This window comes from Carcharhinus amblyrhynchos, chromosome 24 (assembly GCF_965287045.1).
Source record: "Carcharhinus amblyrhynchos chromosome 24, sCarAmb.v2.hapA, whole genome shotgun sequence".
Taxonomy (NCBI): domain Eukaryota; kingdom Metazoa; phylum Chordata; class Chondrichthyes; order Carcharhiniformes; family Carcharhinidae; genus Carcharhinus; species Carcharhinus amblyrhynchos.
In genome coordinates, this window is record NC_137347.1 from 42,561,120 (window position 1) to 42,587,560 (window position 26,441).

Genomic DNA, 26,441 nt, shown 5'->3' on the forward strand with positions numbered 1-26,441 from the left:
TGCCGGATATTCCCAACCAGATTCTTGCTTCACTGGCACTTTGATTGTAATCAGAATTCTCTTTTAAAATGATGGCTTTCTGCCTCCTGCCTCTAACAGTGAGGAAGGTTTATAACTGGCTTGTTAAGAATGTCCGAGGCTGGGATAGGCAGATGTTAATCAGTAAGGGATTTGAGGGTAATGGGGACAAGGTGGGAAAGTGGAGTTGAGGATTTTCACAGCGGATCAATCACGATCTCATTGAACGTCAGAGCAGACAGGAGTGAGGCAGCTGGAAGAACAACTGGAAGCATTTATTGCCCATCCCTAGCTGCCCTTCAGAAGGTGATGGTGAGCTGCCTTCTTGGTCTATGATCTGGGATCTGTACTGAGCTACTCTTGGTGATGGACATAGAGAACACATTCTGTACGTGCTCAATATGAAGGAGTCCTGATTCATCAGCAGTGAGGGTGGGGTGGGGGAGGTACATGGTAATCAGCAGGAGGTTTCTTTGCCCATGTTTGACCTGATGCCATGGGACTCCCAGGACAACTTCCTCCCTCATTGTGCTGCCACCTCTGCTGCGCTTGTCCTGCCAGCGGGAGAGGATGCTGGCACCTGGGACATTATCTGTGAGTATAGCTACGTCAAGCTGTTAGCACAAGCTCCCAGATGTTAGTAAGGAGGACTTTGCAGAGTGGATAGGGCTGGGTTTGCCATTGCCCTTTCCGCTGCCTGGGTGGTCCATCTGGTTTCGTTCCTTTTTGTTTCCTTTGTAGCGGTTGAATAAAGCGGATTGGCTGATTAGACCATTTCAGAGGGCAGTTAAGAGTCAATTACATTTCTGTGGGTCTGAAGTCACAAGTTGGTAAAGATGTGAGGAAATTTGTTTCACGGTCATCATTAGACTTTTCATTCTAAATGTTTGTTTTATTAAGTTTAAATTCCACTATCTGCCACATTGGGATTTGAACCCATGTCCCCGGAACATTACTGAAACAGATAATGTTGGAAAACCCCAGCAGGTCTGACAACATCTGTGGAGAGAGAGCCAATATTTCATGTCTTGGATGACCCTTCTTCAGAGCTCTGTCCAAGTTCTGATGAAGGATCATCCAGACTCGAAACGTTGGTTCTATTCTCTCCCCATGGACGCTGTCAGATCTGCTGGGATTTTCCAACATTTTCTGTTTTTGTTTCAGATTCCAGCCTCTGCAGTATTTTGTTTTAATGCCCAGAACATTACCCTGACCCTCTGGATAACTATTCCAGTGACAATACCACCGTGCCATCTCTTCCCAGAATGATTAAAAACAAGAAAGATCTATACTTTAAACTAGAGACTTTAAACTAGAATGGTTGGGGGGAGGAAATCGAAATGAAGTGACTGGGAGCGAGGAGGTTAGCTTGCAAATAGAGAGCGACAGTGTAGGAGGGAGGATAGACAGGTGACGGAGAAGGGGAGCACTCAGACCAAAGGTTTGAGATGTGTCTATTTTAACGATAAGAGTGTTGTGAACAAAGTGGATGAGCTTAGGGCGTGGATCGCTGCTTGGGAATGTGATGTGGTGGCCATTACAGGGACTTGGATGTCTCAGGGACAGGACGCGATGCTTCAAGTGTCGGGTTTCAGATGTTTCAGGAGGGGCAGGGAGGGAGGTTAAAGAGGTGGGGAGTGGCACTGTTGATCAGGGATAGTGTCATGGCTGTAGAGAAGGTGGATGCCATGGAGGGATTGTCTACGGAGTCTCTGTGGGTGGAAGTTCAGAACAGGAAGGGGTCAATAATTTTACTGGGTGTTTCCTATAGGCCGCCCAATAGTAACAGGGATGTTGAGGAGCAGATAGGGAAACAGATCCTTGAGAGATGTAATAATAACAGAGTTGTCATGATGGGAGACTTTAATTTCCCAAACATCGATTGATGTGGAGGAGTTTGTTAGGTGTGTTCAGGAGGGTTTCCTGACACAGTATGTGGATAAGCCTACAAGAGGCGAGGCTGTACTCGATCTGGTATTGGGTAATGAACCAGGACAGGTGTCAGATCTCTCTGTGGGAGAGCATTTTGGGGATAGTGATCATAACTCTATCTCCTTTACAATAGCATTGGAGAGGGATAGGATCAGGCAAGTTAGGAAAGTGTTTATCTGGAGTAAGGGGAAATATGAAGAAACTTAAGAAGGAAATTAGGAGAGCCAGAAGGGGTTGTGAGAAGGCCTTGGCAGGTAAGATTAAGGAAAACCCTAAAGCTTCTACAAATATGTAAAGAGTAAAAGGATGAGATTTGAAGGAATAAGACCTATAAAATGTGATGGTGAGAAAGTTTGTATAGAGCCGGTAGAAATAGCAGAGGTGCTCAATGAATACTTTACCTCAGTATTCACGGTGGAAAAAGATCTTAGTGGTTGTAGTGCAGGCTTGCGGCAGACTGAAAAGCTTGAGTATATGGACATTAAGAAAGAGGATGTGTTGGAGCTTTTGAATAGCATCAAGATAGATAAGTTGCCAGGACCAGATGGGATGTACCCCAGGTTACTGTGGGAGGCGAGGGAAGAGATTGCAGAGCCTGGGGTGATGATCTTTGCATCATTGATGGAGATGGCACAGGTTCCAGAGGATTGGAGGATTGCGGATGTGGTTCCTATATTCAAGAAAGGGAATAGAGATAGCCCAGGAAATTACTGACCGGTGAGTCCAACCTCAGTGGTTGGTAAGTTGATGGAGAGGATTCTGAGGGACAAGATTTATGAACATATAGAGAAGTTTAGTATGATCAAAGGTAGTCAGCATAGCTTTGTCAAAGGCAGATCGTGTCTTACGAGCCTGGTTGAGTTTTTTGAAAATGTGACTAAACACATTGACGAAGGAAGAGCAGTAAATGTGGTTTTTATGGACTTCAGCAAGGCATTTGATAAGTTACCCCATGCAAGGCTTATTGAGAAAGTGAGGAGGCATGGGATCCAAGGGGACGTTGCTTTGTGGATCTAGAACTGACTTGGCAACAGAAGGCAGAGAGTGGTTGTAGGTGGGTCTTTTTCTGCATGGAGGTCGGTCACCAGTGGAGTGCCCCGGGGATCTGTTCTGGGACCCTTGCTGTTTGTGATTTTTATAAATGACCTGGATGAGGAAGTGGAGGGATGGGTTGGTAAGTTTGCCAATGACACAAAGGTTGGAGGTGTTGTAGATAGTTTGGAGAGATGTCAGAAGTTGCAGCGTGACATAGATAGGATGCAAGACTGGGCGGAGAAGTGGCAGATGGACTTCAACCTGGATAAATGTGTAGTGGTACATTTTGGCAGGTCAAATGGGATGAAGGAGTATAATATCAAGGGTAAGACTCTTAGCAGTGTGGAAGATCAGAAGGATCTTGGGGTCTGGGTTCACAGGACTCTCAAATTGGCTTCGCAGGTAGAGGATGTGGTTAAGAAGGTGTATGGTGTACTGGCCTTCATCAATCGAGGAACTGAGTTTCGGAGTCGGGAGATAATGCTGCAGTGTTATAAGACTCTGGTCAGACCCCACTTGGAGTACTGTGCTCAGATCTGGTTGCCTCATTACAGGAAGGATGTGGAAGCCATTGAAAAGGTGCAGAGGAGATCTACAAGGATGTTGCCTGGATTGGGTGGCATGCCTTATGAGGATAGGTTGAGAGAACTCAGTCTTTTCTCCTTGGAGAGACGAAGGATGAGAGGTGACCTGATAGAGGTGGATAAGATTTTGAGAGGTATTGATCGGGTGGACTCTCAGAGGCTATTTTCCAGGGCTGAAATGGCTGCCACAAGAGGACACAGGTTTAAGGTGCTGGGGAATAGGTACAGAGGAGATGTCAGGGGTAAGTTTTTCACTCAGATGGTGGTGGGTGAGTGGAATCTGCTGCCATCGGTGGCGGTGGAGGCAAATTCGATAGGGTCTTGTAAGAGAATTCTAGATGAGTACATGGGACTTAATAGGATTGAGGGTTATAGGTAAGCCTAGGAGGTAGAGATATGATCGGCGCAACTTGTGGGCTGAAGGACCTGTTTGTGTTGTAGTTTTTCTATGTTCTATAGTTAGAGGAGAGCAGAGATCTCAGAGGGTCAAGCTGCTGGAAGAAATAACAGCACCCGGGTGGCACATTGTGGGTCCAGCACTTCACAATAACTCTTTTCTGAAGAGTAAATAAATGATACAAGTTGATAAATGAATATGACAATCACATAAATGAATAGATTCCACTCGATGCCTCAGCCAATGCCTTTCTGGAACACATGGCTGGTTTACATATTTTAGCTTTGAATATTAATATTCAATCAGCAATTGCTTCACCTTGGAAGTTGGAGATAGGGACAGAGTTTAACAAACAATAGCTGGGAGGATCAGTCATAAAAATGCCAGAAAACATAACTTACCCAAAATAGAAGCCCCGAGGTATTTTATTATCAGATTTTGTCCAGAAAATAAAAATAATCGTCAGGTTAATTTACAAAAGAATTCTAATTAGCTGTAGCAGTCATGGGATTTTGCACAATTAATCTCCAGCATTAACGGGATAAACAAATCTTTTACAAACAGCAATTTGTAACCAGCGAGACATTGGGACAATATCTAAATTTTCTTGTTTCTCTCAGCTGGGCATAGGGATGGCACGGTGGCATGACGGTTAGTAATGCTGCCTCACAGCGCCAGGGACCCAGGTTCAATTCCAGCTTGGGTCACTGTCTACATGGAGATTGCACATTCTCCCCATGTCTGGTCAGACCCCACTTGGAGTACTGTGCTCAGATCTGGTCACCTCATTACAGGAAGGATGTGGAAGCCATTGAAAGGGTGCAGAGGAGATCTAGAAGGATGTTGCCTGGATTGGGTAGCATGCCTTATGAGGATAGGTTTCCTCCCACAGTCTAAAGTTGTGCGGATTAGGTTGATTGGCCAAGCTAAATGCCCCCAGTGTCAGGGGATTAGCAGGGTAAATATGTGGGATTATGGGAATAGTGTCTGGTGGGATTGCAGTCAGTGCAGACACGATGGGCTGAATGGCCTCCTTCTGCACTGTGGAGATTCAATGATTTTCTGAAGTAATAAATTAGTAACTTTTGTACAGAATTTTAGTTGAAAACTGAATTAAATTCAGTATTGTGTTCAGATAATAATTTTTAATAATAGAATTGAAATTTTTAGGTGTCACGGCTGAATTTGATTTAAGAATATAAGGAAGGTTGGAAGCCATTCAGCCCCTCAAGCTTGTTCCACATTTCAAATAGATCTTGGCTGATCCTTACCTCAACACATTCGCTCACTGAGAGATAGGAGCAGGGTGGCCCATGTAGCCCACTGAGCCATTCTATACGATCATGGCTGATCCAGGGTTTCAGCTCCACTCCACAGCTCGTTCTTCACACCCCTCGATTCCCTGAGAGAACAAACATCTGTGATCGCAGCTTTAAATATATCCAATCTTGGAGCAACTCTCTGCGGAAGGAATTCCAAGATTCAAAACCCTTTGAGTCAAGAAATTTCTGCTCATCACAGCCTTACATAACGCCCCCTTATTCTGAGACTGTATTTTAGATTCCCCAACCAGCAGAAACAATCTCGCAGCATCAACCCTATCAAACCCCTTCAGAATCTTGTGTGCTTCAATGAGGTCACCTAAATTCCAAGGAATATTGACCCAATTTACTCACCACCTGATTACGGGTCCTCACCTTCATCCTGGGGACAAATTGATTGAATTGTTGCTGCACCAACTCTATTGGAGATATAGTGCAGACAACAGGCAATGGAAAGTTTGTATATTTGTCTCCAGGGTTTTGATAGAATTGAAGCATTGCTATGCAACCATTCAGAAGGAGTCATTGGCGGTGACATGGGCAGTGGAGAGATTCTCTGACTACTTGCTGGATTTACCTTTCCAAATTGGGACCCACTGTAAACCCACTTATCATCCCATTGAATTCCACAAGATAGTTAAAATGACCCTACTTATTCCAAGGTTCAGCCTTCAGTTAACGTGTTGCCAGTACATGGCTGTATATGCACCAAGATCTCAGACCATGGACCTGCCCTATCCAGAGCCAGGGTGAACCATGCCCTTGCCCAGGAGTCCATTCTTGTTTCTGAGCTGGGACCATTCTCATCAATAGAAAGAATTCCCCACCCGTCTCTGCCTCAAATCTGCAAGAGGTCCAAGAATCACAGAAGGAGGATGTGGTGTGCCCAAGTCAGAGAATTTTGAAGGTTGGTCCAAATACAATCCCATCAACCAGCTCCTCGGCAAATATCTTGAACAAAACAGGCATCTAATGAACTTCTGGTCTTCAATTGCCTGGTCATTCCCAGGACAATAACGGAAGAGACTCTCTGTGGAGTCCATGGTGGTCACCTGGGGCCAGGAAGGTGAAGATAGTAACGCAGCAATCTGTGTGGTATCTGGGCATTTCTCAGCCTATCCGAGATGTTGTCTTGCCCAGCCCCTACACAGGCTCTATTACCCTTACCGCTTTCCAGATAGACCTTGACAGAAACTGGGACTCGACCTCTTCGCTTTTCGAGAAACAGCATTCCTCATTCCTGTGGAACATTATTCCAGGTGGATGGAAGCTTCCAGACTCCACAGGACAACGGGGAAGTGACCAGGGCACTATAGAACATATCCTCCACAATTTGTCACTGAAAACTTCACAACATTCACAACCGATTGTGGGATCTCCATGTAACCAGTTCTCCTCCCCAATCACAGACCAATGGAAAGACTGAAAGAGTCATAAAAACCACATAACGTTAATGACCAAGAATTCAGCCCTGCTGAACTACAGAATACATCTTTGACTAAAATAATAAAACTAAAGCTCTGAAGAAGTGTCAAGCAGACTGAAACGTTGACTTGTTTTTTTCTCCCCACAGTTGCTGCCAGGCCTGCTGAATTTTCCCAGCATTTTTCTGCTTTGATTTCACTTTTTTAACTATTGGCTTTTCACCAGTGGAACTACTCATGGGCTAAGATGTAACTGTTCTATAATTCTAAATGCAGAAACTGGGCACATGTGGTCCTTTTTCCTCAGATTCTGCAAGCACCAGCTTGTTTGATAGGATTACCAAAGAGAATGAGAACAGGACAGTCTGATTAAGGACAGGGAGAAAGAATACTGTATAATATTTTGGAGATGGGGTTGAGGCATTAGCCTAATGGATAGGGAGGTGAAAGTGTGAGAATGGGAGGTTGCTTGATGATTGCGCAGTGGGGAAAGTGTTGGCAGGTGGCTGGCAAATGGGCATTTTTGTCATGTGGGTGAGCGTGGTTACTAAAGACAGAAAGTAAGGTTGCCTAGCGTTTACACCACATGGTGTCGTGAAGCTTGAGTTAAGAGACTATTGAGAGGGAGCGAATGTTGTAAATATTGTGTACTCGTTGGCAGAAATAATTGCAGAGTTATTTAGGGTTTCTTTTTTCCATTTTAGCCAATCAAAAATGTGATTCCATCGTCTGATAGGGCAGTTGTGACCAAGGAGGAAATTTATGCTGCTTTAGCAGAACTTATGAAATTAATTTGGCAAAAATCAAGATGCTACAGATAACGGAAATCTGGTATAAATTTTATTATCAAGTTATATTAAAAAAATTAAGCTGAATTTTTCATGGCATATTTCAAATATTGGATTTTTTATACAGAATTTGGAATTCCTCAAGAAATAATTTATTGTTTTGGTTTTACCTCGGGTTCCACATGTTAAACCTGGGCTTTTGCGTGTTCTTAATAAATGTATCAAGAAACATACTATTATAGAGAATCTGGAACTGAACAGAAGAATTCTTAAAAATTCATTTATGGGACACTGGCTGGGCTAACACTCATTGCCCATCCCTAGTTGCCCTTCAGGAGGCGGTGGTGAGCTACCTTCTTAATTCACTGCAGTCCCTGAGGTGGAGGTACACCCACAGTGCTGTTGGGAGGGAATTCCAGGATTTTGACCCAGCCACAGAGTGGAACAGCAATATATTTCCAAATTAGGATGGTGAGTGGCATGGAGGGGAACTTCCAGGTGATGCTGTTTCCAGTGTCTGCTGTTCTTGTCCTTCTAGTAGTAATGATCATGTGTTTGGAAGGTGCTGTCTAAGGAACCTTGGTGAGTTCCTGCATCTTGTAGATGATACTGTTGCTATTGTGCGTTGGTGTTGAAGAGAGTAAATGTTTGTGAAAGGGGTAACAGTCAAATGGGCAGCTTTGTCTTGGATAGGGTCAAGATTCTTGAGTGTTGTTGGAGCTGCACCCATCCAGGCAAGTGGAGAATATTCCATCACATAACTGACTTGTGTCTTGTAAATGATAAACAAGCTTTGGGGAGTCAGGAGGTAAGTTAACTGCCACAGGTTGCCTAGCCTTTGACCTGCTCTGGTACAAGCAATGTTTATGTGACTAGTCCAGTTAAGTTTCTGGTCAATGGTAGTCTCCAAGATGTTGACATTGGGAATCAATGATAGTAATACCATCGAATATCAAAGGGGCGATGGTTAGATTGCCTCTTATTGGAGATGGTCATTGTCTGGCTTTTTTGTCAGTGCTGTCAGGAGAATTAGAATTTTTTTGTTTCCTTGTTCGACTATTGGGACCAGTTGTCAACATAGACAAATTCTCAAACTTTTATATTGAAAGAGTAGTGCAGATAAAAACATTAATCCTTTCTTCCAGTTCACAGAACTTTCCAAGCTATTAAGTGTTGCATTTGGAAGAGAAGGGTGGATATTCAGCTGTTAGGGATATTCACGGCAACAATCAATAGATTGTTAGGGAAGGAAAGGTTCAAACACGGGCAAAACAGCTGAATGCGGCAGGTGAGGTGCAAGTCGCTGCCCTGGGTGAACAGGATACTGACTCCATTGTCAAGCCCAGCTAAGTGGTGAATTAAGATGGACTATTCTGTTCACTGCAAACTCAAAAATTCTTTCCGATGAGAAACATAGAGCTTATGGTGCAGGAAATCCAAGACAATGGAACATTGTAAAATAATTACTCTGCCTTTTTCTGGAGAATACCGTTGTAAAAGGAATACCATAAAATGGAATTTAAGGGTATAATTATAAAGCATTTAAGTACAGTGCACTCAGAGAATGTACAATTTCTTTGTGATCAATTTCATGCTTCAAGTGGGATGAACTCTTAGCTTATTTTGTAGAACTAAAAGCAGATATGCAACAAATTAAAAACCGAAACCATTCCGCTGATTTGATGTTTGGACCTTTAACCATTTTGAGAATGTTCAGAGTTCCGGTCTTAAAACAACATTGAACAAACGCTGAGTATGAATGATTTTAAATACAAAAGTGGAACTTAACGTGCCTTACACTTTCCCTAAAATGGTTTGTTTTTCAGGTGAGTGGGATTCGGGATCTGATCCCAGACTCAGTTATAGATGTTCAATCCCTGTGGCTACTCGACGAACGGACTGTGAGCAGACGTAAGTATTCCACCACGCAGCTAAAAAGCAAATCTGTGATTGTGCACATCATAAAAACAGTCTGTGATTGGTAACCTGTTAAATGCATTTTGATGTGTAAATAAAAAGTGAGAAAAAGAGTCTGGTTGGTAGTTCTATTAAAATGGCACTATATCTTCATGACAAACATGTTGGGGCTCTTAGCAACAAACTGTATCATCACAGATTGAGAATTTAAAAAATAGATTTTGGGTCTTTTTTCTGTTTTAAGGGAAGTAGGAATGCAGTATAGTGTGGTGTTATGGGTTTCTGCTTTGGACCGATCTATACCTCCGACAGAAATTAGCTCAAAAGCATTGTATTTCCCTCTGTATTTTTTCACAAACTCACTTGCACAAAGTCTGTCACAACCCAGTGTAATCAGGCGGTGTCTTCAAAAGTAATTCGATTTTTGTTTAACTTCACATTATAAAAATGACCTGAATTTTAAGGGAGGTTTTGATGGTGAAAGACTATTCTGTGCTATCGTTACTGCTCTGAAACTGTCTGTAACTCTCGGATAAAGAGAGGATGCTGGAATCTGAAACAAAAACAGAAAAAGCTGGAAAATCTCAGCAGGTCTGACAGCCTCTGTGGAGAGAGAATAGAGCCAATGTTTTGAGCCTTGGTGACCCATCACCAGAACTAAGAGCAAAGAAAATCAGAAGAGATTTATATTATGAGGGTTGGTGGGGGTGTAACTGGACAAAGGAAATGTAAATAATGATGAAGAAAGCTGAGGAAGGTGCTAAAAGTGTCCATTACAGGGTGGTGGTTAGCACTGCTGCCTCACAGTGCCAGGGACCCGGGTTCAATTCCGGCCTCAGGTGACTGCCTGTGTGGAGTTTGCATGTTGCCCCCGTGTCTGCGTGGGTTTCCTCCAGGTGCTCCAGTTTCCTCCCAAAGTCCAAAGATGCGCAGGTTAGGTTGATTTGTTGTGGTAAATTGCTCCTTAGTATCAGGGGGATTAGCAGGGTTATGGGAATAGGACCTGGATGGGATTATGGTTGGTACAGATTCGAAGGGCCAAATGGCCTCCTTCTGTACGATAGGGATTCTATGATTCTATGATCAGGTGATCAGAATGTGTGAATGGCAGAAGTACAAAGAAAGAACAAAGAACAAAATCAGCCCAGGAAACAGGTCCTTCGGCCCAACGAGCCCGCGCCGCCATCTCAACACCACCAGTCCACCTCTCCACCCATAACCCCTGTCTAATGTTTTATGGCCATCCACATTGAGGGAAACTGATTTAGAGACATTTTATTCCTGCCAATCAGCCTAACAGCACATCTTTGGGGTGTGGGAGGAAACCGGAGCACCAGGAGAAAACCCACGCAAGCACGGGGAGAATGCGCAAACTCCCACAGACACCGGCCCAAATCCATGTGTCTGCGCAGCAATCAGCGATAGTCACTGAGCTGTCGTCTTGCCCAGTATCTGGTCCAGTTTAGGCACACACTAACGACATGAAGCACTAGGCCAATCTCAAACAACCAAGAGCAGCCCCAGTACGACCCATCGTGTGTATGCCCCTCGTTGGACACGAGGCGGACCGACTTAAAACCTGTGAAGGAAAAGAGGGAAAAAAACATTATTATTGTACCATATCCATTTACATTACCAGGGACGCCCCAATGCTAATGACCCTTATTTAAAACAATCTCCTATATCCACCCATCTCCAACCCACTCATGTGCCTGTCTAATTTACTCTTAAATGACTCTAGCGTGTTTGCCTCCACCACCTTACTTGGCAGAGCATTCCATACCCCCACTACCCTCTGTGTGAAAAACCTCCCTCTAATATCTGTGTTATACCTCTCTCCCCTCACCTTAAGTCCATGGCCCCTTGTCCTATGTGTCTCTATCATAGGAAATAGCTTACATCTGTCTACTCTATCTTTACCCTTCATAATCTTATATACCTCTATTAGATCCCCCCTCAGTCGACGTCTTTCAAGGGACAAGAGCCCCAATTTCTTCAATCTTTCCTCATACCCCAGTCCTTCCATACCAGGCGACATCCTGGTAAACCTCCTCTGCACTCTCTCCAGAGTCGCCACGTCCTTCCGGTAATAAGGCGACCAGAAGTATAGACTGTTAAGGGACTCTCTGAGAAATGGTACTATGGTTGGGGGGAGGGGAGAGGGGCAGGGGGCAGTGGGTGGAGTGGATGTTGGGGGCAGGATGGAGAACGAGAAGTGGAAAAATGGAACTGAGAACATGGGATGATAAAAATGGATGAATGAGATGAAGGGAAGAAATGAGATAAAATAAATGGAAATGGAGTGAAGGTGGAGGGGAGAGTTCACACTCTGTTCTACTCATTGTTCACTTTGGAAGGCTGTAAAGTGCCCAATTGGAAGATGAGTTGCTGTTCCTCCAATTTGCACAGGGATTCACTGGAACATTGCAAAAGGCTCAGGACGGACACGTGGGCAAGAGACCAGGGTGATGTGGTGAAGTGGTGAGCAACAGGAGGGTCTGGGTCCTGCTTGCAGACAGACCGGAAGTGTTCAGCAAAGCGGTCACCCAGCCTGCGTTAGGTCTTCCCAGTGTAGAGTAGATCGCATTGGGAGCAGCGAATGCAATCGACCAGATTGAAGGAGGTGCCTGTGAGGCGCTGCTCCAGCTGAAAGGGGTGTTTAGGATCTGGGACGGTGAGCAGGGAGGAGGTCAAAAGGGGCAGGTGCCGCACTTTCTACGATTGCACAGGAAGGTGCCGTGGGCGGGAGATGAGGTGTTGGGTGCGATGGAGGAGTGGACCAGGATGTCTTGGAGAGGATGGTCCCTGTGGAATGCTGACAGGGGGGTGAGGGGGAAATGTGTGGTAATGGCATCGTGGCGGAGGATGATCCTTTGAATGCGGAGACAGGTGGGTGAAAAGTGGGGATAAGGGGGACCCTATCCTGATTCTGAGAGGGAGGGGAGGGGTGAGAGCAGTGGCCTGAGGGTATGGGCCGGATGCGGTTGAGAGCCATATTACCTCAGTGTTTCCATAGGTGGCACAGTGGCTAGCACTGCTGCCCCACAGCGCCAGGGTCCTGGGTTCAGTTTCAGCCTCTGGTCACTGTGTGGATTTTGCACGTTCTCCCCGTGTCTGCGTGGGTTTCCTCTGGATGCTCCGGTTTCTTCCCGCAGTCCAAAGATGTGCGGGTTAGGGTGATTGGCTGTGATAAATTTCCCTTTAGTGTGGGGGGAAATAGAAGGGTAAAAATGTGATGTTGTGGGGATAGGACTGGGGTGGGATTATTACCAGTGCAAGCACAATGGGCCGAATGGCCTCCTTTTGCACTGTAGGGATTCTATGACTTCTGGTGATGAACAGTCCACCAGTATCCATTATAAGCTCACTGATTCCCACAACTACCTTGGCCACAGTTCTTCACACCCTCTCTCTGTGCTCGTCTCTCTGTCTGTCCCTCTGTCTCTCTAACAGTGATATGATTAATATGTTTTGATGAATAACCAAACTTAGCCTAAAAAAAATCTGGTATTCATGAAGTTCTGTTATTAATCAGTATATTTTTAAAACTATTTTGTTTTAATAACTGTTTTAGAAATTTTTTTCAGAATTATTTTAGCTTCTAGCCTCTTCACATCTGTGTCCAATCTTTAATTTGCTCGATGTGAAATAATTTGAAGTGGGTTTGTTGTCCTGCTTTCTCTTTCCTGTTTGTGGCTGGTTATAAACCCACCCCAGGCGGAAAGGTCAGGGGTGAACCCTCCCCCACACAATCTTATGACCAGACCTTACAGCTAGGAGCCTGTTCAGTAGCTCAGCACAACACTATCTGCAGCTGAAAGGAAATGCTCCCTGCAGTCAAATAACTGGCAGTTCTCCAGTTGTTGGAGCATCACCGGGTCATTACTGGGGACGGCTGCCGGTCTCCCTCACGGTGCATGGCTGGAGGCCAGACTGCAGGGTAAGTGAGATCATGTTGCAACTGTACAAAACTCTGGTGCGGCCGCACTTGGAGTATTGCGTACAGTTCTGGTCGCTGCATTATAAGAAAGATGTGGAGGCATTGGAAAGGGTGCAGAGGAGGTTTACCAGGATGTTGCCTGGCAGGGTGGGAAGGCCTTATGAGGAAAGGCTGAGGGACTTGAGGTTATCTTCATTAGAGAGAAGGTTACGAGGTGACCTAATTGAGGCATACAAGATGATCAGAGGATTGGATAGGGTGGACAGTGAGAGCCTTTTACCTCAGATGGTGATGGCTAACACGAGGGGACATAGCTTTAAATTAAGGGGTGGTAATTATAGGATGGATGTCAGAGGTAGGTTCTTTACTCAGAGGGTAGTAAGGGCGTGGAATGCCCTGCCTGCAGCAGTTGTGGACTCGCCAACTTTAAGGGCGTTCAAACGGTCAGTGGATAGGCATATGGATAACATTGGAATAGTTTAGGTTAGAGGGTCATTAGATTGGTTCCAGGTCAGCGCAACACTGAGGGCCGAAGGGCCTGTACTGCGCTGGAATGTTCTATGTTCTATGTTCTAAGTGGAGTGGAACTGACAGGGGAAGCTCTCCATAAAAGATTGCCTTTGGCGAACAATTGTCAGGAATTCCGGATCCATACCCAGTGGGGACACTCCCGGTCTGGTGTGGATGTTTGACAATGCCAGCTCAGGTCAGCACCTCAGCCTTTGGTATTATATCCTGTCATCAGCTCTCTTTTCGGAGACAGCTCAGGTGAAAGTGATTTTATATCTTGGCATAACGCTGGTACACAGCCCAAGTGGCACATGCTCAGAGCAGGTATGACCTTTGCCTGATAGACCTTCAGTTTGAAAGGCGGATGTACCTGTCTTCATTCCCACACTGATGTCCAAAGACTACCCTTGCTTTGGTAGTCTTCCCATGTGTCTCGACATTGATCCAGACAACTGATAGATTGTCCTGCCAAGGGAGGTGAACCAGTCTGATCCTGATAGCTTCTGGTCTTGGACTGAAACACTGGGGGGGATTTTGTGGCTTCACTCATCATGAAACTGTTAAATCCCGCCCGAGGTCACTGCACCTTCCCACTGTCCGCCCCTTGCCTGCTCCGATTCCCGTGGACTGTGGGGCGGTAAGATGATGTTGCTTGGGTTTGAGATGGAGCTTTCCTGGGGCAGGCTGGTACATCCATGTTGAAGGCCAGGCTGAAGTTACTGCACGTGTTAGAGAACAAGTCCAGAATGCATTGCAGCTCGGGTTTTCACCCACGAGCTGGTGTAGTTATTGCCCAACAGGAAATCGCACTCAGTGTCCTCAGAGATCTTTGCCTTTGTCTGGAGTCATCTCAGATTCAGAACATCCGGGGGGAATTCTCCCATTCCGTCTGTAATGACTTCAGTTAGGCCATTGAGGTTAGCCTATTGGAATATAAACTGATTAAAGAGTCAATTGATGGGCCAATCAGGGAGTCCTTTCCTTGTATTTAACTGGGAGTGTCAGTTCCTCTGGCACTCCCCATGGTAGATTGCTGGCTGAAAGCACTCTGTTTACTGCTGTTGGAATTGTAAATAAAGGGATTTTGATGAAAGGACTTCAGCCTCCAAAGTCTTATTACACCACCCAGCACGGGAACCATTGCAAATGAGGGGCAGACTATGGAAAAATCTGTTGAAGTCAGGTGGGATTTTCCAGTTTTGGGGTAAGCACAGCTGAAAAATCCCAGCTCTGGCCCATGTCAGGATCACCACCATGGATGGCATTGGACGCCATTGTAGAGAAAACCATGAAGAGGGTTGGCACTAGCATGTGACTGTACTAGTGACGAGGAATGGATGAGAAAACTCCCCATTATCCAAGACAAACTGTCATGGAACTGTCGAACCATTGTGATCAATTTCTCATGGCAGCCAAATTTCCCCATTACTTTTCCTCTTTGTTGATTGTGTCAAAGGCCTTGATCGGACGCAGAATTCCATATTGCTGGAGGGCAGCGCTGGATCCCAACCCCCCTCAGGACAATTTGCAATTATCAAAGCACCTACAGGGGTAGGAAACAGGAAATATCCATTTGCTGCCAGTTTACAAACCCTTTCGGAGCTTGTTACGGTACAGCCTAGAACAGACTGGAACTTTCAATCTTTTTACTAGGCAACGATGAACTATTTGGTACATGTCAATGCACAGATGGTGAAGTAATTGAGTCATAGAAGTTTACAGCATGGAAACAGGCCATTCAGCCCAACTTGAACATATCACCCCTTTTTTAGAAACCCCTAAGCTAATCCCAATTGCCTGCATTCGGCCCATATCCCTCTATACCCATTATACTGATGTAACTATCTAAATGCTTTTTAAAAAATAAAATTGTACCCACCTCTATTGCTACCTCTGGCAGATTGTTCCAGACACTCACCACCCTCTGTGTGAAAAAATTGCCCCTCTGGACACTTTTGTATCTCTCCCCTCTCACCTTAAACCTATGCCCTCTAGTTTTAGAGTCCCTTACCTTTGGGAAAAGATGTTGATTATCTAGCTGATCTATGCCCCTCATTATTTTATAGACCTCTATAAGATCACCCCTCAGCCTTCTACGCTCCAGAGAAAGAAAGTCCCAGTCTATTTAGCATCTCATTATAACTCAATCCATCAAGTCCCGGTAGCATCCTAGTAAATCTTTTCTGCACTCTGTCTAGTTTAATAATATCCTTTCTATAATGGAATGGCCAGAATTGCACACAGTATTCCAAGTGTGGCCTTACCAATGTCTTGTACAACTTCAACAAGGTGTCCCAACTCCTGTATTCAATGTTCTGACCGATGAAACCAAGCATGCCGAATGCCTTCTTCACCACTCTGTCTCCCTGTGACTCCACTTTCAAGGAGCTTTGAACACGTACCCCGAGATCTCTTTGTTCTGTAACTCCCCCCGATGCCCTACCACTAACTGAGTAAGTCCTGCCCCGCTTCAATCTACCAAAATGCATTATCTCGCATTTGTCATCAATGGGAAAAGGAAATTTGTTTCCATGTTTGTCGTTTTGTGAAATTTGAGGAATCAGCTGGTACTGGATCAGGTACTGTCCCTCAACTTGGCATCCATCACCACTTTCTGCCACCTTCATTGTCCTGGTCCTTCCATAAGCTGCCTTCTCTCTGCAGCAACAGCACCCCAACGTGTCTTTGCTGCTGGTGTCAGATTGCCCACTCTCACTTGGCTTTCGGAAGGTGTTTGGTGCCTGCCTCTAATTGGGTGTTGAGCTTGCCTCGTGCCCGATCAGTTTAAATTTTGCATTGCGAGAGTGTTGGGGTTCTGCAAGGATAGGTGAGTGTGGTGGACGGAGAGGGGGTGGGTGGTGTGGAGGGGGTTAGTGTCACTGAACCAGAAAGTACAGCTGCAAATGGAACAGCTGGATCCACAGCTGGTCTTTCCCCTATTTGTCATTTTTGTACGGTGCTGAAGAGACTTGTCTTCATTTTGTCTCGTTCTCCCTCATGCCGTGATCTTGAATACCAGTTTGGGATTGTGGTTCCTCACTCACGGTCCATTTCACAGACCAGGTAAACCCCATGTCAGTAACAGCCTTGGCTCCACAGGCAAACAGTTTGTTACCGACTTGTGTAAACATGCTGAGGAGGAAGTGGAAGCTTTATGCTTTTTGTGAGATTTTTCTAAAGTCCGGGGGCAGTTAATTACCTTGAACCAGTTAAACCTGGAAAATGGATCTTGCTTTTCTTTGTCTCGTCCTAAAAAACCTTGCTAAATCTAACAGACCGTGAAATACTGAGCTGGAAGGAGACACCAGAGGACACAGTGCTTACATATTGATTGTTAGGAATACTTTGCAGAGCTTGACAGCAGAAGGTGCAATAAAACGACAGAGAAATAACTCCAAAATAGTCCACATTTTTATGGAGCAGTGAGATACTGCAGGCTTGCTGCCACGCTTATTCCTACGCTGTTAGGAATCCTCTCGTGTGAAACAGACTGCGATGGTGGAAGAGGATGATATTGAACAGTAACTTGAGTTTCAGGGAGGGATGATTATAGGTTTCTGCCAGAAATCTTTTAAAGGAACAAGCTTTTACATTCTCAGCAGCAGGTCTTATTGTCCGTTTCTATGTTGGAGTGGGACAAAGTGAAAATAAACTAAAACTTACCAACTTTATCACAGAATCCCTACAGAGCTGAGTGAGGCCATTTGGCCCATTGAGCCTGCACCAACTCTCCGACACAGCATCTTACCCTGGCCCTATCCCTGTAACACCACACATTTACCCCACTAATCCCCCAACCTATCCCATCTAAATGGGAATCTCCATTTATTTATTACACTGACATTTCACTTTTTTCTTTTTTAGGGTGTCTGGACAAATACATGAATAGGATGGGAATGGAGGGGTATGGTCCCCGGAAGGGGCAGCATGGTCGGTGCAGGCTTGGAGGGCCGAATGGCCTGTTGCTGTCCTGTAATTTTCTTTGTTCTTTGTTCTCTTAAATATCCAAATATTCTCTTGGAAGAATGAAAAAGAAAAACTTTTATTTATATAGTGTCTTTTAAGATCTAAAGACACCCCAAAGAATCTTACAGCCAGTGAAATACTTTCAAAGTGTTGCCATTGTTATAATGCAGGAAATGCAGCAGCCAATTTGTACACAACAAGCTCCCACACACAGCAATCAAATAATGAAGAGGCAATCTGTTTTTCTGTAATGTTGATTTATAACAGAATCGGAAGTTCTCCATGTTGAACACCACTTGGAGGAAGCACTGAGGGTGGCAAGGGTATAGTATGTACTCTGGGTGGGGATTTCAATGTCTATCTCCAAGAGTGGCTCAGTAACATCACCACAGACCAAGCTGGCCAGGACCTAAAGCTCCTAGACTGGAACTGCAGCAGGTGGTGAGAAGCCAAGAGAGAAAATCATACAGGTCCTCACTTAGCTACCTTTCCCAAATGCATCTGTCCATGACAGTATCAGAGGAGTGATCACTGCACAGACCTTGTGGAGACAAAGCCCCACCTTCACATTGATGATATCCTGCCTTCTGTTGTGTGGCATCATCACCGTGCTAAACAGGATAGATTTTGAACAGATCCAGCAACTCAAGACTGGGCATCCATGAGACACTGTGGGCCATCAGCAGCAGCAGAATTGTACTCAAAAACAATCTGTAACCTCACGGCACAACATATTCCCCACTCTACCGTCACCACCAAATGAGGGAATCAACCCTGGCTCAATGAAGAGTGCAGGAGGGCATGCCAGAAACAGCTTCAGGCATACTTAAAAATGAAATGTCAACCTGGTGAAACTACAGCAACAGGATTACTTGTATATCAAACAGCATAGGCAGCAAGTTTCAAACAAAGCAAAGTGACCCCACGGCAAACACTTTTTCTAAGCTCTGTCACACCCAGACGTGAATAGTGGTGGACAATTAAACTCCATTACCTCTCAAGTAATCCAATCTTCATGATGGGGAAGCCAAAACATCAGTGCAAAACCATCTGCAGCAACTCAGCAAGACTCCTTTGACAACACCTCTGAAACCTCTGACCTCTGTCATTGAGAAAGTGCAGGGGAACGCCACCACCTGCAAGTCACTCACCATTCTGACTTGGAAATATACTGGCCATTCCTTCACTGTCGCTGGGTCAAAATCATGGACCTCCCTCCCTATCAGCACTATGGCTGTACCTACACTAAATGGACTGCAGCAATCCAAAAAGGCAGCTCACCACCACCTTCTCAAGGGCAATTAGAGATGGGCAATAAATGCTGGCATAGCCACTCACAGCTTGTGAATGAATTAAAAAAAAGAGAAAACTGAAGTATTTCCAGCCAACTTCAATGACCAGGTGCAATTAAACAACTCACTGGAGGAGGAGACTCCACAAATATCCCCATCCTCAATGATGGAGGAGCCCAGCACATCAGAGCAAAAGATCGTAGCACCCTACAGTACAGAAAGAGGCCCTTCGGCCCATCGAGTCTGCACCAAACACAATCCCACCCAGGCCCTAACCCCATATCCCTACATATTATGCCCACTAATCCCTCTAACCTACAGATCCCTGGACACTAAGGGACAATTTCTCAGCTTGGCCAATCAACCTAGCCCGCACATCTTTGGACTGTGGGAGGAAACCAGAGCACCCAGAGGAAACCCACACAGACACAAGGGAGAATGTGCAAACTCCACACAGACAGTCACCCGAGCCAGGAATCGAACCCAGGACCCTGGAGCTGTGAAGCAGCAGTGCTAACCCACTGTGCTACCATGCCGGCCATGGTTCAAATAAATCTGAACCACTCACAACAATCTTTAGCCTGAAATGCCAAATGGATGATCCATCTCGACCTCCTCTGGAGATCCCTAGCATCTCAGATGTAAATCTTCAATCAATTCGATTCACTCTACAGGCTGAAGGTACTGAATATTGCGAAGGCAATGACTCCTGACAACATTCCGGCTATAGTAATGGGACTTGCCGCTCTCCTAGCTAAGGTGTTCTAGTGCAGTGACAACACTGACATCTACCCAGCAATCTGTAAAATTGCTCAGGTACGCCCTGTACAAAAAGCATGAAAAATCCAACCCAGCCAATTACTGCCCAGCAGTTTACCCTCACCCATCAGCAAAGTAATGGAAGATGTAATTGTCTGTGCTTTCAAATGGTACTTACTCTGCAGTAACCTGCTCACTGACGCTCAGCTTGAGTTCTTTCAGGGCCATTTGGCTCTTGACCTCATTACAACCTTGATCCAAAAATAGACAAAGGAACTGAACGTGAGATATGGTGAGAGAGACTGCCCCTGGCATCAAGGCAGAATTTGACTAAGTGGCATCAAAGAGTCCTAGCAAAACTGGAGTCAATGGGAATCAGGGGGAAATCTCTCCATTGGTTGGAGTCATACCTGGCACAAAGGAAGGTGTTTGTGATAGCTGGGGGTTAATCATCTCAGTCCCAAGACATCTCTGCAGGAGTCCCTCAGGGTGGTGTCCTAGGCCCAACCATCTTCAGCTGCTTCATCAATGACCTTCCTTTCATCGTACGATCAGAAATGGGGATATTCGCTGATGATTGTAGAATGTTCAACAACATTTGTGACTCCTTAGATACTGAAGCAGTCCATGTCCAAATGTAACAAGATCTGGACAATATCCAGGCTTGGGCTGACAAGTGGCAAATAATCTTCATGCTACACAAGTGCCGGCAATGACCTTTCTGGGCATTGTGAAAGCATGAAAGAGAGTGCAGAAATGATTGACAAGAATGGTTCTCAGGATGTGGAACTTGAGTTACGGAGATAGATTGGGGAAGCTGCAATTGTTTTTCTTGGAGAAGTGGAGCTTGAGCGAGATTTGATAGAAGGAGTCAGGACTGAACAGATAGGGAGAATCTATTCACTGATGGAAGAATAAGAGTGCACAAATTTAATGTTGACAAAAGAAGCCCTAGAGACGCGAGGAAATCCTTTCTCACGCAACGAGTGGTTAAAGCCTGAGAGTGTGATGGAGGCTGATTCAGTTGAGGCTTTCAAGATAAAATTGGATTCTTATCTAAAAAGGAAGAATGTACAGTGCCACAGGGAGAAGGTGGGAGGATAGCACTGGGTGAATTGCTCATTCCAATAACTGGTATGGCCACGATGGGCTGAATGGCCCCCTGTGCTGTAACCATTCTGTGTATTTCACAATTTAACCTACTATTTTTGGAATTTTTTTTGTAGAATATATCCAAAATTAATAGCCAGCTTTCTCCAGCAAAAGTATCAGTTTCTACCTCTATAAAGAATGCTGTACTTCAATATCTGTTGATTCCAATAAATACGGGATTTGATAGAGAAAGCTCATGTTGCCATTAAATGCCCTGTGGACCAATTTCAGTTGGAGCCAGGACTTTGCTCAGTATCCTGCTTTTTAAGAATTCTTTCATGGGATGTGAGTGTCAGTGCAAGTCCAGCATCCACTCTCCCTCCCTAACTGTCCTTGACAAGGTGCTGTGAGCTGGTTTATTAATCAGTACGGAGTTTCTGCAGTGGTTTTAGTCCAACTAATTGGCTCACTAGATCCTTCCAGAGGGGTAGCTAAGAGTCAGCCACATTGTTAAGAGTGTGGAATCACAGCCAGACTGAATATTGGCGGCAGACTTCCTTCCTTGTAGAACATTAGTTCATGAGTTGCATTTTTTCAACAATTGATGCTGGTTGCCGTGGTCACCATTACGAGTTTCCAATTCCAGAATTATTAATTAAATTTACATTCCATCAGCTGCTGCTGTGGGATTTGAATCCACAGCCCAGAGGATTTGCCTGTGCCCCGGGTCCTTATCCAGTTACATTACCATTGCTCTTCCATGCATCACTCTGTCGAATAATACCATTAAAAATAGATTAACCACTTATTCATTTCATTGCTGTTTGTGGAATCTTACTGTGTACCTGGAGCACTCTTGATTTTCATTGGGCAGCAGAGTGGCACAGCTCCGGGGGACCGGGTTCAACTCCCAGCTCAGATCACTGTCCATGTGGAGTTTGCATGTTCTCCCCATGTCTACGTTGGGTTTCCTCTGGTGTTCCGGTTTCCTCCCATAGTCTAAAGATGTGCAGGTTAGGTGGATTGGCCATGCTAAGTTTCCCCTTGGTGACAGACGACTAGCTAGGGTAAATGCCTGGGATTACGGGGATAGGGTGTGGGTGGGACTGTGGTTGCTGCGGATTTGGTGAGCCGAATGACCTCCTTCTGCACTGTAGGATTCTACTATTTCACCATTAATGGCTGTTACTCCAGCCGCTTGGGCCCCAAGGTCTAGAATTCCATCCCTAATCCTCTCCCCCTCTCCTGTTTTGCATTTCTCAGTTAAGCTGTTCCTTAAAACTGCCTCTGATCAGGTTTTTGGTCCCTGCCTGATATCTCCTGCTACGCCTTGGTGTCATTTTCATTTTCTGATGGTCCTGTGGGGTTCACTGGGATGTTTTATTCCACTAATAGCACTATAATAAGTTATTGTGCATAAAATAGTGTTTACCAATAGAACTACAGAAAATAGGCTTCCAATTAACCAGTGTCTATGAAATGCTTCAGGATATTTCATATCATATTATCGGATTTATAGAGTATAGTGTATCGTTGAGTGCATTTTCTAACAGGTCTACAGAATTTATTATTTTCCCATAAGATTGGGAAGTATCAAATTTGTAAAACAGATTTATTTTTCACAGTATTAATGTCCACGCTATCACAACCTCTACATCAGGCTCTTGCCTAATAACAAGAACAAATTACATTTGTATAGAAAGGTTATTATTAATCTAGAAAGAGCGCAGAAAAGATTTACTAGGATGCTACCAGGACTTGATGGTTTGAGTTATAACGAGAGGCTGGATAGACTGGGACTTTCTCCCCTGGACTTAGTGGTGATCACGTATAAGATAATGAAAGGGATAGATAGGGTAGAGATAGAGAGATTCTTCCCGTTCAGAAAGGACAGCAGGACTAGAGGGCACAGCCTCAAGATAAGGCGGCGGTGGGGAGGGCAGATTAGAACAGAGTTGAGGAGGAACTTCTTCACTCAAAGGGTGGTGAATCTCTGGAATTCTCTGCCCGTTGAAGTGGTGGAGGCTACCTCGCTGAATATATTTAAGTCACGGGTAGATAGGTTTTTGGTAGACAAGGGAATTAAGGGTTATGGGGAGAAAGCGGGAAAGTGGAACTGATCCACTTCAGATCAGCCATGATCTTATTGAATGGCGGGGCAGGCTCGAGGGGCTAGATGGCCTACTCCTGCTCCTATTTCTTATGTTCTTATGTTTTTATACAGGTCTATAAAATAATGAGGAGCACAGATCAGCTAGATAGTCAACATCTTTTCCCAAAGGTAGAGGAGTCTAAAATTAGAGGGCATGGGTTTAAGGTGAGAGGGGAGAGATACAAAAGTGTCCAGAGAGGCAGTTTTTTCACACAGAGGGTAGTGAGTATCTGGAACAAGCTGCCAGAGTTAGTAGTCATAGTGACAGGTACAATTTTGTCTTTTGAAAAGCACTTAGACAGTTACATGGGTAAAATGGGTATAGTGGGATATGGGCCAAACGCGGGCAATTGGGACGAGCTTCAGGGTTAAAAAAAGGGGCGGCATGGACAAGTGGGGCCAAAGGGCCTGTTTCCAAGCTGTAAACCTCTAGGACTCCAATGTAAGAAGAAGCCATGAAACCCTTGACCCTTGTTATAAACAAAATTTGACACAGAGTTACAATATTAGGGCAGATGGTCAAGGAAGGAAGCGGGAGAAGTTATGGACGGTATTCCAGAGATTGGGCCCAAGCAGCTGGAGGCAGGGACAGCCATCGGTGAAGCGATTAAACTCAAGGATGCTGAAGATGGCCAGAACTGGATCAGCACCTGGAAGGTTGTGTGGCTGGAGGAGGTTACAGAGGTCGGGAGAGATGAGGTCATGGAGGGGTTTGACAGCATTGCTGAGAATTTTAAAATCGAATCGTTGCTTAGCCAGGATAAACACAGCCCAAAAATAAATTCTGCGTCACATAAATTTGAACTAAAACCTTTCTCACAGGTCAGACGGTTTATGTTAAAGATGCCTTGTGGATAGGAATTTTTGGAATTTATGCTAGGAATATGTATAAATATTCGGCAAACAGTCCAGAATATCGAAGGCAGCAGAAGAAAGATGAGTCTGTCACAATTCTTGCAGCAAAACTTTTGTTTGAAAACACAGGGAAGCTTCTTTCTGCAGAGAACAAACTCTTCCGAGTGACTAAAAGGCAATGATTGTGAAATCTGTGGTTTGTATTTCGGCTCTTTCCCCCTGAATGGGCTGCTGTTGGATGGAGTTTTAATTAATGCACCATTTTTCCACAGCGACTTCTTTCTTTGTCTCTTCATAACAATAGGGAACATATTGGACCATTCACATCACACCAGAACCTGACTTTCCCAATATGAGCTTGGGAACTAATCCAGCCTTGGATTCCTACACCAGCCTGATTAAGAAGGTAGTGGACATTTTCAAATTAGGGAAGTTTGTTACAACTCTCTATGCTAATCAGATGAGTTCCAGCTCAAAGCTCCAGCAAATATTTGTTTGTTTTGTTAGGTAGATTTGCAATTTACAAAGGTGAATTTACCCTTGTTGGGCAGCACAGTGGTTAGCATGGCTGCCTCACGGCGACAGGGACCCAGGTTCGACTCCTGGCTTGGGTGAGTGTCTGTGTAGAGTCTGCATGTTCTCCCTGTATTTGTATGAGTTTCCTCCAGGTGCTCCGGTTTACTCCCACAGTCTGAAAGACGTGCTGGCTAGGTGCATTGATCATGCTGAATTCTCCCTCAGTGTACCCAAATAGGTGACGGAGTGTGGCGACTAGGGTATTTTCACAGTAACTTCATTGTGGTGTTAATGTAAGCCTACTTGTGACACTAATAAATAAACTTTAAATAATGGCTGACTGGTGTGAATAGATCCTAATAGACCTTGAGGTTATATGTTGAACAACACAGTATTATTTATTGGATCATGAATACTGTTTATCAAGTGCTTCTCTAACTGTAAATGTGGGTAAATGGAATTGAATGCACAATGTGATTAACCTGTCCTAATTTATAGCAGACAATTTACCCCATTGGAATGAATAGGTAGGAAGGTATACCATTTTATAAGGAAAGAGCTGTTGCACAATGTACTATTGTATGACATTGTGAATTATTATATTGTGGTAGCACTTCTCTTGTAGATGTGGAAGGTCTGCATTGAGAGAGCTGTCCACTGATAAATGGTATTTAATCTGGACTGTCCCCTTAAGGCCATTGCGTGGAATTGGAGCAGAGGTGAAGTTTATTTTGCTCAACTTTTCCTGTGAGAAAATGTTCTGCAGTTTATCACATCCTAATTTTTGTGCTTGTCCAAACATGAGATGTTCTCTGAAGTACCCACCGCACACTTCTAACGAAGAAAGAATGATCTATTGGATGTCGAGGACACCAGGTTTTCAGCTGATTGTAAGCCTGTACCACATCACATTCAAAAGAAGTCAGTTTATCAAAATCAGCAGAAGACAAATTTTTTTCTTTTTTTGATACTTTTCCCAAGATTACTGAGTTGTCACGTTGATATTTTATGTATGATATTTCATTTAATAAAGTGAAAGTGTAAGGCAAATTTTTCATTTTAAAATCTGATCACCATGAAACGCTGCAGTGTTTTGGTTTTATTTAAAGACTAGTGAATCTCTCATGAAATGTCTGGATGGAAGTTGTGGGTTTGACGTGCCTGGCCCTTTAAGATGATGTGGGACTGTTTGCCAACTAGTTACAGCCAACCAGAGGGCAGTTGTAATTGTTTGTAAAAATCCGCTTCTGTTTTAAACAGCGTACTATGAAGTGACTGGTGATCATTTTAAAGTAACCGTTCTTCATCTGTAAAGAAATGGGAGTTTGGAGTTCAGCATCAGGAGTATGTGATGCACATTACAAATACAACACACTTGTAGATCTGATACAGACATTGGATGTGTGACTAAGGGTGGAATTTTCTGGTCATTCCTTCTGGCAGGATCTTCCAGTCCCGCTGACGGTGAACTCCTGCTTTACCAGCCAATGGCAGGCCACCTTTGCTGCCATGGCGGTGGGGTGTGGAAAATCCTGCCCACGGTGTTCGACTTGTATCCATTTTAATGACCATCTTTGGTTAATAGGGATGTGGGGCGGGAATTTACAGCCCAGAAAATCCCGCCTCAGGACAGTGGACCTTTCTGTGGTCCGCCCCTCGCCTGCTCCGATTCCGTGCCGGGCGGGGACATAGAATTCCGGCGGTTGTTGTAGAACACGTCAAAATTTCAAACTAAAACTAAAATTATAAAATTATAATAAGATGAAATCATCAAAAAGTAAGCAATTTAGTTAAAAAAATGGTGGTTTGTTTACATCACATAATCAGCCAATACACATTATTCACAGATAAAAAACAAGTCAAATAAACAAGACATTTAAGTAGGAAGTGGTTCATCTACAATTAACACAATCTCACCAGGAGGTCTTCTTCCTTCAAAAAT

General features: G+C 44.5%; 1 pseudogene; it reads left to right on the forward strand.

Moving 5' to 3' along the window:
- LOC145357909 (S-adenosylmethionine decarboxylase proenzyme-like) overlaps positions 1 to 26,441 on the forward strand; it is a 46,960-nt pseudogene that overhangs the window by 14,441 nt on the left and 6,078 nt on the right.